This window comes from Ranitomeya imitator, chromosome 3, assembly GCF_032444005.1.
Source record: "Ranitomeya imitator isolate aRanImi1 chromosome 3, aRanImi1.pri, whole genome shotgun sequence".
In the NCBI taxonomy this organism is placed as follows: Eukaryota; Metazoa; Chordata; class Amphibia; order Anura; family Dendrobatidae; genus Ranitomeya; species Ranitomeya imitator.
This window is the reverse complement of record NC_091284.1, coordinates 452,924,779-452,937,269: the sequence shown is the minus strand read 5'-3', so window position 1 is coordinate 452,937,269 and position 12,491 is coordinate 452,924,779.

Sequence of the window (12,491 nt, the reverse complement as noted above, 5' to 3'; positions counted from 1 at the left end):
AATCCCATTGATCACCTGTGGAGAGATCTTAAAATTGCTGTTGGGAGAAGGCACCCTTCAGATATGAGAGACCAGATTAGCCAGACCTGCCTGCACCAGCCATGCCAATCTGTATATCAGCCGGATCTGCCTGCACCTGCTGTGCCAACTTGTAACACCCGTACTAGTCCCCTTCTGCCAGTGCCTTCCTGCATCAGTCGTCCTCTCCTTCAGGCAGTTCCAGCTATCAGTCCCTTGGGGGGTCAGCTGATGTGCATTCATGTTCTGTCCTGGAGTAGCACCTTGTGTTCATCAGGAGCCAAGCCTAACCCCACCATCAGGGGACCTAGTGAAATGTCAAGTGCTCACCTAGTTACGCCCCTCCAGGCTCTTCTCAGACCACAGCACAGTGGTTCCAACACTCCCGGTAACCACATTCAATGGCTTATACTTTATTAATTTAGATTTCTATCAAATTGTGAAACCCTTATCAGAATATAATAATATAATAATTTCCTGTTTGATCAATTCTGGTTATTAGCTTCCCTGTCTCAAATATTTTTAGGAAACGATTGTACAATAGATGCTATAACAAGAATGTGCTGCTTTAACAATGGATTCTTGTGTTCACTGAAGAGGTTGCTATGGTTATAAGTAAAGATTTAAAGTTTTACAGCCGCCTGCATATTACTGTCAGTAAGGAAGCACATTAGGTTATTAGTGACATACACAGATCATTTAGATTGTCTAAATTACTCAACACGTGTGTTATTTTAAGATAGAGGTAGTAATTACATGAGATGAGACGTGCAACAAACATTTTATTTTTGAGGTAAGATCAAAGCCTTTTTTTGCTAGGTATTCTGCTGTATATGGAGGAGACAGTAATGAGCTCTGATCTTTTAACAAAAGTGCTTCTGTTGTTGCAAAGTGCTCAGAATGGATGACCTATTGCATAGGGCCAAGAAGCATAGTTATAGATGTCCCTATTCTACAATAGTCGCTAAAATGCTTTCTAGAGATTCTTCACATGAAACTCTCAAGCCATCTCATAAATAGAATTGTCCTTTGGGAAATTAGATTTTCTTTTAAACTAAACTTGGCAATTGTGTTTCCCTGGTATTCATGTCAGAGTATAGCTCGCCCTTAGCTGGAAATTGTGGGAATGAGAGGTCCAGCGTCTGAGCAGCGAGGTAATTCCCCCGCTGTTCCCTAACAACACCATTAGTATTACCTGCTACTGTATCTTCTCTGTTATTCAGCAGGACAATCTATGTGTATGGGGGGCCTCATGTTCTCCCCTGGCAGATGATGTGGTGTTGGAGATGAATTGGGCATTTTGTCTTTAAAGGGAATCTGTCTTCAGGGTTACCATAGTGACTTTTTATTTTTTCTGGACATCTTATAAAAAAAAAATCATGGATAGACTATATTTTTATGGACACATTGGAAAACCATAGTAAATCATTCTGATAAGCGATACATGACTACAGCCCATAATTCTGATATGAATATATCAGCGGTAGGGTTGAGCGAAACGGATCGTTCATTTTTTTGGCAAAGTCGGGTTTCATGAAACCCGACCCGATCCCTGCGTGGGGTCGGCCATGCGGTACGCGACTTTCGCGCCAAAGTTGCGTTTCGTATGACACGCTTGGTGCCATTTTTTCAGCCAATGAAGGAGCGTGGGCAGAGTGAGGACATAGGTCTTAGGGGCGTGGACGCCTATCGTCATCTTGTCGCTTGTGCGCTGCAGCGATTTGAAATGTGTAACACCAGCTTTTCTGTTCAGGGACGGAGGGGAGAGGGAGGGAGAGAGAGAGAGAGAGAACAACAAAAAAAAAAAATCCCATTGACTTTGCATTGGGTTTCGTGTTTCGGTCGATCCCCGACTTTTCGCCATAATCGGCCGATTTCACTCGACTCGACTTTAGAGATAGTCGGGTTTCGCGAAACCTTGCTCGACCCTAAAAAAGTAAAAGTCGCTCAACCCTAATCAGCGGCATTCAGTGTAAACTGTAAAATAATAATTTTAATAATAATGATCATTACAGGTTTCTTCAGTTTCAAAAATATCATTTTTTTGTACTTACAAGGTAAAAAAGTGTCCTATTTTTACAAACTGTACTAGAATTTCTGGTCAGTTGCAACAATGTCTATGACCAGGTGTTTGGTTTGCTATCCCATCTGAGAGCAGCATGATATAGGGGCAAAAACCCTAATTCCAGAAAAGGTCCGTAGAAGCGCTTGTTACATTGTGAATCGGCTGTTATCTGCCAGGAGACATATAACGCCAACGCTGGCCACTCTGAGAAACTGTTTACCTTCCTTTGTAATTTGTCAGGCCTCTCAGCGTGCACAATTATAGAGGGTCATGATGAGGTGGAGTGCAGTGTTGCCCAAACATTTGAGCACCCACGGCCAGGAGAAAGGCATGCTGGGGAAGGTCAATTGATATCTGAAGAGATGGAGGATAATCATAAGGTACATTTGCCATCAGGTCAGCCTCAAATCGCAGCTCGGGAGGAGGATCAGACTGAGGAATTGGAAGATGACGTGGTCGATGATGAGGCCACTGATCCAACCTGGCAAAGTGGCACGCCTAGTAAGCACAGCAGTGCAGGGAGGGATGGATCTGTAGAAAAAAAACTGGCAAGAAGAGGTAGTGGTTTGCCCAGAGGTAGAACTCCGTCAACTGTTCCACAGAGCCCCCCCCCCCACTCGGCTAGATAACAGGCCACGGGTGCATTGTTCCCCTGTATGGAAGTTTTTCTGAAAGTCCTTCAGAGAAAACAATTGTAATTTGCATCATCTGCCAAACCAAGCTAAGAGGCAAAAACACTGCCAACCTGAGCATCACCAGCATGCAAAAGCACATGACAGCCAAGCACCCCAGTAGGTGGGCGGAATGCCTGGGTACCAAATCTGTGTCTGAGGGTGAAACCCCTGCCCTTCCCAATCTGCTAACCATGATGCAGACGATGATGCTGATTGTACACACACAACAGTCAGCAACCACGTCCACTTCATTGTTCTAGTGCAGCGTTCTGTTGTCCTTACCCCAGACATTTACTAGAAAGCAGAAATATCCAGCCACCCACCCACAGGCTCAAATGCTAAACACCCACATTGCCAGATTGCTAGCACTGGAAACTTTGCCGTTTCGACTTGTGAGAACTGAGTCTTTCCACGACCACTCAGCAGTGGCAGCCCAACAGTACTCGATTGCCTGCCGACGCTATTTTACCCGGTGTGCCGTCCCTGCGTTACATAAGCACGTGTTACACAATATCAGCCATCCTCTGGCCAACGCAGGGAAGGTCCACCTAACCACAGACATGTGTAAAGTTCTTGTGGATAGAGACAATACATTTCTCTGACAGCACACTGGGTTAACCCGGTGGAGTCTGGGACAGAGTTAGAGGATGGGACATCATACATCTTACCCACACCAAAAATAGTGGCCCAACTTCCATCAGGGTTTCAGTCTCCTCATATTCCACTTCCTGTCTCTCCTCCTCTTCCTCAGCAGAATTAGCCTCCCCATCACTCTCCAGCTGGGAAATATGCAGCATTGCCTTGGTGAAGGGGCAGCACGCTCTTCTGAAGCTCATCTGTTTAGGTGATAAAGCTCACAGTGCACCCGAGCTGCTGAAAGGGATAAAAGAACAGACCAATTAGTGGCACTCCCTTAACCTCCAACCAGGTCTGGTTGTGTACAATGATGGGCATAACTTGGTGGCGGCTTTAAAGCTCGGCAATCTGATACACGTTCCATGCATGGCCCACGTGCTGTTAGGGTGGTCTGCAAGTCAGACCCTCAGGGATATTGGATGGCTGCCAAACATGTGAATTTCTCTAGAGAAATGACGGACAGAGATCAGATGTGGTATCTGTATCAGCCGTGTTTATTAAAGGAAGAAACTTCAGTTATATACACTTTTGAGTAGGCGTATACATCATGTTTGTGCACAAATCAGCTGTTTATTACATATGAGATCATTCTTAATTAATCATGTTTATTCCTAATAAGGCCAGAACTGTGGACAGGTGATTCTTACATAAAAAGGTAACTTGAGTTGAGACACGTAAGGGGCTAATGTCCTAAGTCCCCTTTCTTGATTAGATTCTCCCATCTCAGCATTTCTAGATGTCAACAGGATGACTTAGCAGAGTCCGGCATGTCTGGACATATTCAGAGACATATGTATGAATTATGAGAACCCATTAAGGTGGTCCCTGATTTCCCTATCATGCTGAACTTGGTTGTACAAAGGTTTTAAAAAACATGCCCTGACTTGCCTGATCTCCTTGTCAAGGTACGCCATGTCAGCGCACATTTCTGAAAGTCATTTCAGGGTTTCACTGGTCTAGCTTCGCTGCAGCAGAGCTTTAATTATCCTCGTCAACGACCGATTTTTGACCTGCCCACATGCTGGTATTTGACCTTACATATGGCAAGGCTTATTGAGCAGCAGGGGGCAGTCTCTGAATTCCAGCTTCTCAATGCCCGTCAGAGTAACACTCAACCCCCATACATAACAACTGCTGAGTGGGAGTGGATCGCTAACCTATGTGAGGTTCTTCAAAACTTTGAGTACTGCACCAAGATGGTGAGCACTGATGACACTAATATAAGTTTAACCATCCCACTGCCCTGTCCAGAATCCTGAAAGAGGAAGCTTTGAATGATGAGCAGGTGGCTATGAAGCAAGATTGTACAGTGGCTGCTACCACAATGCCCAGCCTCACACAGTATTCTTAGGCCACATTGGGTGATGACGAGGAACAGAGGACGAGGATGAGGAGGAGGAGGAACAGGATTTTTGCTCTGTTATACAGAGGGGACTCTCAATCCCAGCTTCATGCCTGTCTAGCATGGATGGCCTGAAGAGGAGGAGGAGCAAGAGACTATGCGTCATGAGAATGAGAGGATGGGTAGTGTTATTCCTGGTGAGGACATTGAACGTTTGATTCTTTGTAGTCTGCCACACACGCCAGAGTTCATGTCCTGATTCCTTTTCCAAGACCCTCGCGCATGAAAGGAGGCAGACATGCAATTTTCAGTGTATGCATGCCAGAGTGCCATATTGGAAGACTTGCACAAAATGATTACCCTCAGACAATTTATATGGGTCTGAATACTTTCCGTACCTTTAAAGTTTTCACTGTTTCATTGCAGCCATTTGGTAAATTTAAAAAAGTTCATTTTTTACACATTAATGTGCACTCTGCACCCCATCTTGACTGAAAGAAAACAGAAATGTAGACATTTTTGCAAATTTAACAAAAAAAGAAAAACTGAAATATCACATGGTTATAAGTATTCAGACCCTTTGCTCAGACACTCATATTTAAGTCACATGCTGTCCATTTCCTTGTGGTCCTCCTTGAGATGGTTCTACACCTTCATTGGAGTCCAGCTGTGTTTAATTAAACTGATAGGACTTGATTTGGAAAGGCACACACCTGTCTATATAAGACCTCATAGCTCACAGTGCATGTCAGACCAAATGAGAATTATGAGGTCAAAGGAACTGGCCAAGGAGCACGGAGACAGAATTGTGGCAAGGCACAGATCTGGCCAAGGTTCCAACAGAATTTTTGCAGTACTCAAGGTTCCTAAGAGCACAGTGGCCTCCATAATCATTAAATGGAAGAAGTTTGGGACCACCAGAAGTTTTCTTAGACCTAGCTATCCAGCCAAACTGAGCAATCATTGGAGAAGAGCCTTGGTGAGAGAGGTAAAGAAGAACCCCAGGATAACTGTGTCTGAGCTCCAGAGATGCAGTAGGGAGATGGGAGAAAGTTCAACTATCACTGCATCCCTCCACCTGTCGTGACTTTATGGCAGAGTGGTCCGAAGAAAGCCTCTCCTCATAGAGAATCTATAGGGTATTTTCAAGAGGAAGATGAGAAACAATAGACCCAACAATGCAGACCAGCTGAAGGCTGGTATCAAAGCATCCTGGGCTTCCATAACACCTCAACAGTGCCACAGACTGATCGCCTCCATGCCACGCCAAATTGATGCAGTAATTGATGCAAAAGGAGCCCCGACCAAGTATTGAGTGCATTGACTGAACATACATTTCAGTAGGCCAACATTTCGGGTTTTAAAATAATTTTTCAAGCTGGTTTTATAAAGTATTCTAATTTACTGAGCTAATGACGTTGGGGTTTTCATTAGCTGTAAGATAACTGTTTGTAATCTCTCTATATAATAAATGAGTTTCACTTTTGTATTTAAGAACTGAAATAAATTAACTTTTTGATGAAATTCTAATTTTGTGAGAAGCACCTGTGCATATACTGTATATAGTGATGCAGTGAGGAGTTCGGTGCTGGATGGGAGATACATTTGTGTGGAAAAAGTCCCCCTTCCTGATTTCATATTCTTTTGCTTGCTCATCACACTTAAATGTTTCAGTATAAATAAATAAGCGTGTGCATAGACGTTTAAGAGAGGTGCAAAAGTAGGTTCCCACACCGTAAGATATATAGCAAAAAAACTCGGCACTCAACTTAACGTGATCAAAGGAGGTTTTAATGGTGTCCACAAGGTAGTAACAGAAACGTTTCGGTTCTGATAATGGACCTTCATCAGTCACCGTTATAGTATATGTAGAGATATGGGTGAACCCATAAGATCACTTATTGCTAGAGGTATTCAGACCATATAGTAGAGTGCTGCCTGCATATAGAGGAGGAATGACCTGCATGAGTGATAGCCAGTCTCCAAAAAGCCCGGGTAGTGTGCGCTTGCCTGGATGGCGTAGAGACGTGGTCTCCACCGCTCGTCTGTGCTAGGATCACTTAAATGTTTCAGATCATCAAACAAATTTAAATATTAGACAAAGAAAACACAATTAAGCACAAAATGCAGTTTTTAAATGAAGAGAAGCACAGTGGCTCAGTCTGCAGTGCTGGGGTTCTGGGTTCAAATTCCACCAAGGACAACATCTGCAAATGGTTTGCATGCTCTCCCCATGCTTACGTGGAATTCCTCCTTGTACTCCGGTTTACTCCCACATTCCAAAGACATGCTGATTGGAATGCTGAATTTAGATTGTGAGCCTCATTGGAGACAGCGATTATAATGTATGCAAAGCGCTGCAGAATATGATAGCGCCATATAAGCAAAGCATAATTAATAATTAAGGGAAAAGAAATCCAAACCTACAGGGCCCTTTATGATTGCGCATAAACCTAATAACTGGTTGGGCCACCCCTAGCAGCAACAACTGCTTTCAAGCATTTGTGATAACTGGCAATGAGTCTTTTGGAATTGACTGGAGGAATTTTGGCTGTATATTCCTTCCAGCAAATGCCTCTCGCATTGGTGAAAAGCAGGGAATTAGGTAAAGCCCTCAAGCTCTGGCCTGGACTTTGTCTGCTATTCCACCAAGACACCAAGGAGAGCAGACGTGTCTATCTATAAGGCGCCGTGCTAGTGGCAGCCCATTACAGCAGCAATAGTTTTGTTTTGTTTTATTTTGTTTTGTTTTATTTTACTTTATTTTTTATTTTGGAATTATTTTTATTTTTGTTATGTGTGAACCTTTTTCTTTCTGAACCTCAGTTTTTGGTACTCCTAAGGAATTTTCTTTTCCCCAGTACCTTCTCCTTCTGAACTTGGATCTGCTGGAATGCTTCCCTTGGATTTATGCTGAACCCTTGGATTTATGCTGAACCCTTGGATTTCCCCTTGGCTGGTTGCTTCTGAACCTGGGATCCTCTGATTTGTTTCCCCTGGATGCATACTGCTACCCACAGCTTTCTGGATGTATGCTTCTGATCCTTGGCTTCCCTGGAAGGTTTCCCTTGGATGTTTGCTGCTACCCGCAGCTATCTGGATTTACAGTGCATTTGTGATCACCTTGCAATCTAGGACTGGTATTATACGCACCTACTGCCAGGCTGTCTGGGAATTGGCAGAGCTATGTCTGGAGGAGTGCACTGTATGCCTCCCTACACGGACAGGCTTAGTGCGACTAACATGGGCAAGGTTTTGATTGATGTCCCTAAGTCTGTTCATAAACGTGTTGCTTACTCAAGGGGCCGACTTCTGGAGCTGCGCAGGCTAATGCCTTCTCCTGCAGTGGGTAGACCACGTGTCCCGTGTGAGGTAAGGCGACCCTACAGAGGCTGCAGAGTGGGCAAAAAACTTAAGGCAAGGCGAAGACGGTTTAAACCTGTAGTTCCGTCCATCATCATGGGGAATGTTCAATCACTGGGTAATAAGTCGGATGAACTGCTGGCATTAATACGGACCCAGAGGGAATACAAGGAATGCAGTTTGATGTGTTTTACTGAAACATGGTTACGTGGCGAGATCCCAGACTCAAGTGTCTCAGTACCAGGATTTCACATGGTCCGGGCGGATAGAGACACTATGAAGAGCGGCAAAAAAAGGGCGGTGGAGTTATACTCTACATAAACAATGGTTGGTGCAATCAGGGGCATGTGACTGTAAGGGAACACCATTGTTGTCCGAACATTGAATTGCTAGCTGTTGGCCTCAGACCTTACTATATTCCTAGAGAATTCTCGCTTGCTATTGCAATAGTGTTGTACATACCACCAACTGCAAACCATGAGGCTGCAGGTGAAGTGCTGTCAGGAGTCATTTCTCAGCTCCAGCTGAAACACCCCAACTCGCTTAATGTAATCTCTGGGGATTTTAACCGAGCTAAAATTTCTACTGCCTTACCTAAATTCTATCAATTTGTTAAATGTACAACACGTGACAAAATTACTTTGGACTTACTCTATGCGAATGTCAAGATTGCTTATTCATCCTCTACCCTGCCGCCCTTGGGGAAGTCTGATCACAATCTTGTACTATTGTCACCAGTCTACCAACCTGTTGTTAGTACACAGCCTGCTACCATTAAATTAGTTAGAACGCGGAGTCCAACAAATGAACAGGCTTTGCAGGATTGCTTTCATCTTACAGACTGGGATGTGTTGCTTGGGACAATGGACGAGTATACAAATGTTAATGAAGTGGTTGGTAGAGTGACTGACTACATTAAGTTCTGCACAGATATGTTGGTGCCGACTAAAAAGATTAGGTGTTTCACAAACAACAAGCCATGGATAACAAAGGAATTGAAGCATTTGCTCAACAGGAAAAAAAAGGCATTTAAACTGGGTGACAAAGAGGAAATTAAAATGATACAGCATGAATTGAAGCATAAAATAAAGGACGCCCAGGAAGCCTTCAGAATTAAACTTGAAAAGAAACTGTCCCACAATAATACCAGGGAGGTTTGGTCAGGAATGAAATTACTGACTGGGCTTAAGCTGAGGCCTGAAAATGATCGAGGAACAATGGACAAGGCTAATGAGATGAACGAGTATTTCAACAGGTTTAGTAGTACATGTGCACTGCCAACTGATAGTGGATGGGAACTGGGTGCAAATTCTGCAACATCGATATTGGAGGATGAGCAGACTAAATTTAGAGTATCCGAAAATGATGTGAAGAGGCAGTTTAAGTCACTTAACATTGATAAAGCTATGAAGGCCTTGGAAAGATTAGTGCTTGCTCACTTAAGACCAAGGGTCAATGCTTTTATCGATCCCCTTCAGTTTGCCTACCGACATAGATTGGGGGTGGATGATGCTATTCTTTCTCTGTTACATAGGGTACATTCATTTCTGGAGATTGACGGAACCATGGTGCGAGCGATGTTCTTCGATTTCTCGAGTGCATTTAACTCCCTGCAGCCACTTTTACTACACAAAAATATGACTGATATGAAGATTGAGGAGGGGATGAGAAATTGGATAACTGACTACCTATCAGATCGGCCACAGTTTGTACAGATGGGAGCAGTTGTGTCAAGCAGATTACTGAGCAGTGTCGGTGCCCCCCAGGGAACGGTGCTTGCGCCCTTTCTATTCACACTGTATACTTCAGACTTTCAGTATAAATCTGAACTTTGCCACCTTCAAAAATTTTCGGATGACTCCGTGGTTGTGGGATGCATTAGGGGAGATCAGGGGGATGAGGAATATAGAAGGGTGTGGTTGAATTTCGTGGATTGGTGCAATGGTAACTATCTACAACTAAATGTTAAGAAAACCAAGGAGTTGGTGGCCAACTATAGCAGGATTAAGTTGGAATGCTTACCGATCACTATTGCTGGTCAGGAGGTAGAGCAGGTGGAGAGTTACAAATATTTGGGGGTCCATTTGGATAGCAAACTGGACTGGAGATGCCACTCAGAGTTTGTCTACAAGAAGAGGATGAGCAGATTGTATTTCCTAAGGAAACTGAGGTCTTTTAATGTGTGCAGCAAAATGTTAGAAATGTTCTACCAGTCTGTGGTGGCAAGTGCCATCTTTTTTGCAATCACATGCTGGGGTAGTAGTGTGCGGGCCTCTGATGCTAATAAGCTGAATAAGATTATTAACCCCTTCATGACCCAGCCTATTTTGACCTTAAAGACCTTGCCGTTTTTTGCAATTCTGACCAGTGTCCCTTCATGAGGTAATAACTCAGGAACGCTTCAACGGATCCTAGCGGTTCTGAGATTGTTTTTTCGTGACATATTGGGCTTCATGATAGTGGTAAATTTAGGTCAATAAATTCTGCGTTTATTTGTGATAAAAACGGAAATTTGACGAAAATTTTGAAAATTTCGCAATTTTCACATTTTGAATTTTTATTCTGTTAAACCAGAGAGTTATGTGACACAAAATAGTTAATAAATAACATTTCCCACATGTATACTTTACATCAGCACAATTTTGGAAACAAAATTTTTTTTTGCTAGGAAGTTATAAGGGTTAAAATTTGATCAGCGATTTCTCATTTTTACAACGAAATTTACAAAACCATTTTTTTAGGGACCACCTCACATTTGAAGTCAGTTTGAGGGGTCTATATGGCTGAAAATACCCAAAAGTGACACCATTCTAAAAAATGCACCCCTCACGGTACTCAAAACCACATTCAAGAAGTTTATTAACCCTTCAGGTACTTCACAGCAGCAGAAGCAACATGGAAGGAAAAAATGAACATTTAACTTTTTAGTCACAAAAATTATCTTTTAGCAACAATTTTTTTATTTTCCCAAAGGTAACAGGAGAAACTGAACAACGAAAGTTGTTGTCCAATTTGTCCTGAGTACGCTGATACCTCATATGTAGGGGTAAACCACTGTTTGAGCGTACGGTGGGGCTTGGAAGGGAAGGAGCGCCATTTGACTTTTTGAATGAAAAATTGGCTCCACTCTTTAGCGGACACCATGTCACGTTTGGAGAGCCCCCGTGTGCCTAAAGATTGGAGCTCCCCCACAAGTGACCCCATTTTGGAAACTAGACGCCCCAAGGAACTTATCTAGATGCATAGTGAGCACTTTGAACCCCCAGGTGCTTCACAAATTGATCCATAAAAATGAAAAAGTACTTTTTTTCACAAAAAAATTCATTTAGCCTCAATTTTTTCATTTTCACATGGGCAACAGGATAAAATGGATCCTAAAATTTGTTGGGCATTTTCTCCTGAGTACACCAATACCTCACATGTGGGGGTAAACCACTGTTTGGGCACATGGTAAGGCTCGGAAGGGAAGGAGCGCCATTTGACTTTTTAAATGAAAAATTATCTCCATCGTTAGCGGACACCATGTCGCGTTTGGAGAGCCCCTGTGTGCCTAAACATTGGTGCTCCCCCACAAGTGACCCCATTTTGGAAACTAGACCCCCCAAGGAACTTATCTAGATGCCTAGTGAGCACTTTAAACCCCCAGGTACTTCACAAATTGATCTGTAAAAATGAAAACGTACTTTTTTTTCACCAAAAAATTCTTTTCGCCTCAATTTTTTCATTTTCACATGGGCAATAGGATAAAATGGATCATAAAATTTGTTGGGCAATTTCTCCCGAGTACGCCGATACCTCATATGTGGGGGTAAACCACTGTTTGGGCACACGGCAGGGCTAGGAAGGGAAGGCGCGCCATTTGACTTTTTGAATGGAAAATTAGCTCCAATTGTTAGCGGACACCATGTCGCGTTTGGAGAGCCCCTGTGTGCCTAAACATTGGAGCTCCCCCACAAGTGACCCCATTTTGGAAACTAGACCCCCCAAGGAACTTATCTAGATGCATATTGAGCACTTTAAACCCCCAGGTGCTTCACAGAAGTTTATAACGCAGAGCCATGAAAATAAAAAATAATTTTTCTTTCCTCAAAAATGATTTTTAGCCTGGAATTTCCTATTTTGCCAAGGGTAGTAGGAGAAATTGGACCCCAAATGTTGTTGTCCAGTTTGTCCTGAGTACGCTGATACCCCATATGTGGGGGTAAACTACTGTTTGGGCGCACGGCAGGGCTCGAAAGGGAAGGCACGCCATTTGGCTTTTTAAATGGAAAATTAGCTCCAATCATTAGCGGACACCATGTTACGTTTGGAGAGCCCCTGTGTGCCTAAACATTGGAGATCCCCCACAAATGACCCCATTTTGGAAACTAGACCCCCAAAGGAACTAATCTAG